Below are 7,321 nucleotides of genomic sequence, written 5' to 3'. Positions count from 1 at the left end.
TAGTTATGTAGTTGAGGAGGAGCGACGTCGCTTCTCTGGATGTTTCCTCTCACTCTTCCTTTAAGTCCTGGCTGCCAGTTTGAGGGTTCCTCTGAAAGACAGAAAAAAAAAGACTTGACCTGTAAATCAAAACATCTTGTTCGTTCTATGTAACAAAAAGTCTTGTTACATCAGTGTCCCTCATCATAGTTTAGCAAAAGTTGTTTGAATTGAAATGAGGATTTATCTCCCAGAAAAAGAGTCCTGGTCACACATGAGGTTCAAAAATGTTGTGCAGCAAATATTTACATTAAAACCTGTAAATTAAACTCTCCTGCTCACCAGAGAAACAAACTAATGTGAAGAGGCGGGGCTTTGTTATTTCTGCATTTCCTAACAGGAAGTCAACGGCCATAATGAAAATGTAAATGACTGATGTGGAGATGAGAATAATGACAGTTATTTAAGCCCAACATCTTCTACATAGAGTCTTCAGTGTCTTTAGAGGAATTCTGAAAGCATCAGCACATGAACACTCACCTCTGATTTGTCTGGAGGTAGTGACTGTACTGCTGCTGTACTGGAACAGTCACATTTGACTCTGAAGGCTCCTGTTCAGGTCCACAGAAGTCTGTGCTTAGACACTGTTTCTTACCTTTTGAGTTTTTACTCTTAATAAACACACACAGAAAACAACTTACTAAGGAGTTTTCTCTGCGCATCAGCTGTAACCCAAGCATGTAGTGACTGACAGGACATGGGTCTGTATCATCTGGGGCCTGATGAGACCAGCACTTGTTTTTTTTTTGTTGAAGCTTCTTTTGCCTAAAAATTTTAAATGTAAAAACTGTGATCATACAAAACTGTTTCAGTGCAACAAGCTTTAACAAGTGTTTTTAGATAATTAAATATTTAATTTAATATGAAAATTTAATTTTCTGTTGTAGAAAAATATGGACAATACTTTTATACATATTCATACAATCCACTAGATTTTTATTTATGTCTGGGAGACAGAGTTTGTCTGATATTTATTACAACAATACAACATGAACAATTAATTCCAATATTTCACTATTATGAGAAGGTCGACAGTGACTGAGGTTACTTCTTCTACTTTAGGCGAGTCATTTCCATTCAAGAAATTAAATGAAAAATTGGTTAATATAAAAATGCGTTACCTTCTGTCTCGTTAAATGTCTCCTGTGGCATTCGTCATGATGTTTTCTGAGTCTTGTGAAGCGACGTTGAAGTCTGGCTTTAGTCTCCTCGCTCAGCCTTCTGTTGGCTTTATTTGGTCTGTTTGAAATGTAAAAAGAACTAGATTAATCCATTTTAGTCCATTTGTTTTTTCTCAATTTGCATTCAGTTTGTCTGGAGACACTTTCAAAATACTGTAGATATTAACATGAAAAACGTGCCTAAAATCTCTTCTTTAACAAAACCAACAAATCTGATGCTTTAACGGATCTAAACATCTGTGGAGAAAACTTTGACTTTTGATTTATGAAGTACACTTTCATGGGAGTACTTCAGTACTTTTACTTAAGTAGGTTTTTGCATTTAATACTTTTACTTCAGTATTTTTTTCTCTTGCATCTGAACTTTTACTCAAGTACCGCAGATGTTCAGTGGCTCTTTCAGCTCCGCGTGATTCTTCATCGCGGTGTCAAGGGCGAGCACACTGCACGTGCACGCGCTTTGGAACGAGAGGGACACGCGTGGTGACGGGAGCAGTGTGACGGGAGCAGTGTGACGGGAGCAGTGTGACGGGAGCAGTGTGACGGGAGCTGTGTGACGGGAGCAGTGTGACGGGAGCTGTGTGACGGGAGCAGTGTGACGGGAGCTGTGTGACGGGAGCTGTGTGACGGGAGCTGTGTGACGGGAGCTGTGTGACGGGAGCAGTGTGACGGGAGCAGTGTGACGGGAGCAGTGTGACGGGAGCAGTGTGACGGGAGCAGTGTGACGGGAGCAGTGTGACGGGAGCAGTGTGACGGGAGCAGTGTGACAGGAGCTGTGCGCGGTGTGGAGCGTGAGCGCGCTTTGCAGAGTCCGCGGGTTTGACGCGCCGCGCGCTCCCGTGCGTCTTTGACCCCGTCTGGTTTCTTTAGCTCTTTCACAAATATCTCCGTGAGTTTTAGACCAATTTTCATCAAATAAAAATCATTGAGTAGCTTGAAATCAGCAGAATAAGGCCGCGTGGTCAGTTTATACCAAAGAGTCGGATCTGCAGCTGTGACGTTTGATTCATGTAGGACGCACGCGCCCCGCGCAACGACGAAACAAGATTAAAAAACACGGACACAAACTGAACCGAACACTGTACAGAAACAGACCGAACACTTCACAGACACGATCTACTACACCCACGTGTCCCGTTACGGCCCTTCTTCTTCTGACCTAGAACTTATCATGCTAATCAAGCTAACGCCGCTTTCACTGAAGTAACGCGCTTTAACTGACGATTTTCATCATGACTTTACTCCAACAACACACGACACTTCACATGTGTCAGGGGCATTATGTTGTACAATTATATTCTTACCTCATTTTGTCCATGATCCACACTTTCTCCGTGTAAAATTCACGTGTCGAAGCAGAAAATTGCTGTTCCACCTGAGAAGCCCCGCCCCTCCGCTTCTGCTCCAACCAATCCACCGTGAAAAAACTATCGCGAGATTTTATTATAATAATAATAAATCTAATATCACGAATAGAACATATTTTCTACATTTTAGCCCAATGACTATTGCATTAAGAAAAATAATAAATAAATCTTCTGATGCACTTCTGAGCGGGGGTCGCGGTGGGGACCTGATGCGTCAGGTGAACAACACACTTCATCTTACAGACAAATGATCATGGACTCTTCAGTCTGTAGTCGGGTGGGGTGGGGGGTGGTAGCGGTGGGGACCTCATGTGTCCGGTGAACACACTTCATGCTTCATGCTCGTTCTTCAGTCTGTAGTCGTGGGGGGTGGTAACAGGCAGGTGGGCGGGGTGTCAGCAGGTGGGCGGGGAGGTAGCGGTGGGGACCTCATATGTCAGGTGAACACACACGTCACACACACTTGTTCCAGTAGTGACCACAGGGGGCGCACTCCGAAACACACTTTACACACACACACACTTTTTGTCCGGTGAAAAGTGACCCGTCGGGGCCTGAGTCCTTACGGGTCCAAACTTCACCAGACAGCTTCAAAAAGGCTTTTTTATCATTTGCAATGGTTGTGCCTGTGGGGACTCGAGCTCAGGTCCCGACGGCGCTCGGGGTCCTGACGGGTTTGGTGTGCAATCAGGTCAGAGTCCTCACCAGGATAGAAAAACAAGTGCACACACACACACACACACACACACACACACACACACACACAACACACACACACACACACACACACACACACACACACACGCACACACACATAAACACACACACACAAACACACACACGCACACACATAAACACAAACACACTCGACCTTTACACACACTCGACCTTTACACACACTCGACCTTTACACACATGGTCCCTCTCCTGGTCTGGTCCTGGTCTGGTCCTGGACCTGGATCAGTCCTGGTTCAGTTCGACATCACAGTGACTGAAGTCACGTAAACAGGAAACGGTCGTTATCTGGTTTTTTTTTGTTTTTTTTCATTTAAACACAAAATCGAAAACTGAAAAAACGAATCATTGTCTGTTTTTTCATTTTGGTTTTGGAGACAAATAACGAGGAAAACTGTTGTTTTTTTTGTTTTCTTATTTTTGGTTTTATATTGAAAAACGACTGAACGAACGACACACAGATGAACCTGGTTTGGATCTTTGCTCTAAAACTCAGACAGTAGAATTTGCCGAGTGTCTTTAAAGATTAAGAAACGGTCAAATCAAATGTGAAATCTAAATATTCTGAGATTGTTGTTTTGCTGGTGCGGCCGACCCGGGTTTATGTTTGGACGAGTCGCTTTGGTTTTTACGGCTGAAGTTGGAGCAGGAAAATGAAAACCTGAGGCGGCAGGATTTGAACGTGGCTGAACTTGATGCTGACAGACGAAACCTCGAGTGGATTGGGCGAAGTGAAGGTGATGGTGACTGAAGTGGAGGTGAGGGATCTGTGGGGACGTGAGGAGCAAACCAAGAACTTAGATCAGTGGTGCTCAATACGTCGATCTTGATCTACCAGTCGATCTCCAAGGTCGTGTGGGTAGATCTCCGTGTCTCGTCTCGGACTCGTGTTTGGACTCGGTCTTGTCTCTCACTCGAGGTCTGACACTCGACAAGTGTGATCATATTTCATTCCGGCCGCTGCTGTTGGTAATAAACTTGTAGCGGGTGCAGGAGCGTGTGGTACCTGTTGTAGTACTCGGTGGTAGAAGTGTAGTAGTAGTAGTAGTAGTAGTAGTAGTAGTACTTGTAGCGGGTGCAGGAGCGTGTGGGGCGTCTCAGTGCAGCCTGTGCGCTCATTTGAAACCCGCGGAGACTCTACGGCGCATCACAAACACACACGCTCCCTATGCACGGCTCGTCTGCGACAGCGTGTGCCCTCGTGTACCAGCGTGCATCACAGGGCAGGTTCAACTTCCTAAAACATCCTACCTGTCCACCTGCCTCACGTCAGCACGCCGCCCCTCGCCTTTTCACGCTCTCGCTCCTTCCTGCGTACAGCCAACACAAGCCCCTCCCACAGTGCGGCTGATTAGAAGAACAAGACCAAACGTGAAGCAAAAACCAGTCTAAATTTGTGTTCCAGTGTTGGCACAAAGCAGGTCTACAGCATAGAGCGGATCTACAGAACAGACCTACTGCCACATTTGGCTGAAGTTTGTCTAACAAAAGTGACAAATGCATCTGTGTTTGTCACGATGTGCGTTTGGTTTGGTAAACGTGCAGAGGCTGGTAAATATCACTGCAAAACCAGAAAAGAATGAAACTCCAGTTTGGAACTTTAAAAAACAGGTTTAAAAATCTTCCTTCACTTTTTTCACAGTTTTGTGTAAAGTGTCAGAGGAAGTTCTCTTAAAGAAGAGGTTCTCAAACTGTGGGGAGGGTCCAAAAAAGAGCCACAGAGTGTTTCAGTGCAGTTTGTTTGGTTTTGTATCAGGTCGATCTTTATGACTTGGTCATTTTGTAGCTCACATGATGAAAAAGTGTGAACACCTCTGACTTAGAGACTTAAAGTTTGTTCCTTTGTTTAATGAGATGTTTTCCTCTGTGTTGAGTCTTGAGCAGAGACTCGAGGTTGGTCTGATTCGTGGTCATGTTCGCGTTTCAGGACGTTTTGGCTTCAGCTTTGAGGAGCATCGACAGATCCAAGTATTCTGACGTTAAGGCTGCAGGTCTGAAAGCTTCTGAACCGTTTCCTGAGGCCTGGAGGCAGAGTTTTTGAGGCTAAAAATGTGGTGATTCATTTTAAAATCTGGTGTTTTTCAGCTGGTGTTAAAACGCTGGAGGACTTAAAGGTGATTTGTTTAAGAACTCAGAACTTTTGAACATATTTTTGTTTACAAAATGTTTCAGAAGAAGTGCTTCCTGGACCTCCAGAGGATAATACACAGTAGATCCAACTCAGTGGTGCTTTTTGGGAAGGGAAGTCAGTACAAAGATGCAAAAAACCCAAGGCGCTCACTGGTTCAAAATACAAATAAAAATAATATAATATCCTCTTCCAGGTGGAGCCGCCCTGTTGGTGGGTTTTTGTATTTAATTCACATGATTTGCTCTCAGTTCTGTTTGTCCTGAGGAAAGCCACAGGCTGAAACGCATCGGGACTTTGTAAGTTTGTCCGTTAAGACGTGACGTAAACTAATAAAGGCATTTTATTTTTAACAGTGAGTGCATTGGGTTTTTGCATCTTTATATTTCTGTTTATGTTGGTGGACATGGAGGTGGAAGTGATGCTGCTGCGCTCGTGGACCACTAATATTTGACCCATGAGTCCTGGTTCTGGTTCTGGTTCTGGTTCTGGTTCTGGCGTCCAGGAAACATCTGAGGTTGAGTTTAAAAGCGACGGGTTTTCATGTGATTCTGGAACATTTGCAGTGAGCAAATCTACAGCTGAAGAGAAGAAACTGAATCTGTTCAGACTCAAGTGAAAGACAAAGACAAAATGACAGGACGAGGTGGTGGCAGGTGCAGGTGTAAGGCGGTGGCAGGTGCAGGGCGGTGGCAGGTGCAGGGCGGTGGCAGGTGTAGGGCGGTGGCAGGTGCAGGGCGGTGGCAGGTGCAGGGCGGTGGCAGGTGCAGGCGGTGGCAGGTGGGCGGTGGCAGGTGCAGGGCGGTGCAGGTGGCAGGGGCGGTGGCAGGTGCAGGGCGGTGCAGGGCGGTGCAGGTGTAGGGCGGTGGCAGGTGTAGGGCGGGGCAGGTGGTGGCAGGTGTAGGGCGGTGGCAGGTGCAGGCGGTGGCAGGTGTAGGGCGGTGGCAGGTGTGGCGGTGGCAGGTGCAGGCGGTGGCAGGTGCAGGGCGGTGGCAGTGCAGTATCAAACATGAGCAGCGGAGGCGCCGCAGCCTCCACTCTTCTTCACTTGTTCCTTTAGTCAGAGTGTGTTCTCCTCTGGAGGTTTGGGGCGGGTGCAGTGTGTGCGTCAGTCCCAGTGGGGGCGCCGCAGCCTGATAAAGTCTGTGTGTGTGTCCCTCACAGTCACAGGGTCCCTCTGTGTGTGATGAAAGTTGTGTGGTGTTTTTGCTTCTTGTTTCAGGTTCATGTGTCGGAGCTGAAGTCCTCACAGACCCTCAGATCTTTGCTCCAAAGTCTCTCACTTTTCAATCCCATTTTGTCTTGACCAGAGCAGAGACAGGTGCGCACCTGTCACTCTGGTCACACACGTTTAAGACGACTCTTTTTTTTTTTAAAAGAACCAAATTCTTTTTTGATGCATTTTTCCAAACGCTGAACAAACACGAGCAGAACAATCAAATCTAAAGAGACAGACTTTTGAACGGAACATTCAGACCCAAGAAACGAGACTCAAGTCCAGCACTCACCACCATCTGATCTGTCCAGACTTGGACTTGATTTAATCCTGGTTTAGTCCTGGTTTAGACCTGGTTTAGTCCTGATTTAGTCCTGGTTTAGTCCTGGTTTAGTCCTGGTTTAGTCCTGATTTAGTTCTGGTTTAGTCCTGATTTAGTCCTGGTTTAGTTCTGGTTTAGTCCTGGTTTAGTCCTGATTTAGTTCTGGTTTAGTCCTGATTTAGTCCTGGTTTAGTTCTGGTTTAGTCCTGGTTTAGTCCTGGTTTAGCCCTGATTTAGTCCTGGTTTAGTCCGGGTTCAGTCTGGATTCAAAGCTGCATAAATCTGTTCATTGTGTTTGTGGTTAAATTCCTCCATCACCTGTTGTGCCCTTGA

General features: G+C 45.8%; 1 long non-coding RNA gene across 1 annotated transcript; it reads right to left on the bottom strand.

Annotated features, from left to right (window-relative positions):
• Nucleotides 1-756: 756 nt before the first annotated feature.
• LOC129410884 (uncharacterized) lies at nt 757-2,734 on the bottom strand. The gene is made up of 3 exons (XR_008633033.1): nt 2,525-2,734; nt 1,161-1,278; nt 757-804 (listed from the first exon to the last, which is right to left on the bottom strand). It is a non-coding gene; the product is annotated as an uncharacterized LOC129410884 (long non-coding RNA).
• Between the last annotated feature and the right edge of the window lie 4,587 nt (nt 2,735-7,321).

The sequence above is a fragment of the Boleophthalmus pectinirostris genome, unplaced genomic scaffold (genome assembly GCF_026225935.1).
Source record: "Boleophthalmus pectinirostris isolate CB_2022bp ecotype Guang Dong unplaced genomic scaffold, ASM2622593v1 HiC_scaffold_2824, whole genome shotgun sequence".
In the NCBI taxonomy this organism is placed as follows: Eukaryota; Metazoa; Chordata; class Actinopteri; order Gobiiformes; family Gobiidae; genus Boleophthalmus; species Boleophthalmus pectinirostris.
The sequence above is the reverse complement of the archived record's forward strand: the minus strand, read 5'-3'. Positions and strand labels throughout refer to the sequence as shown.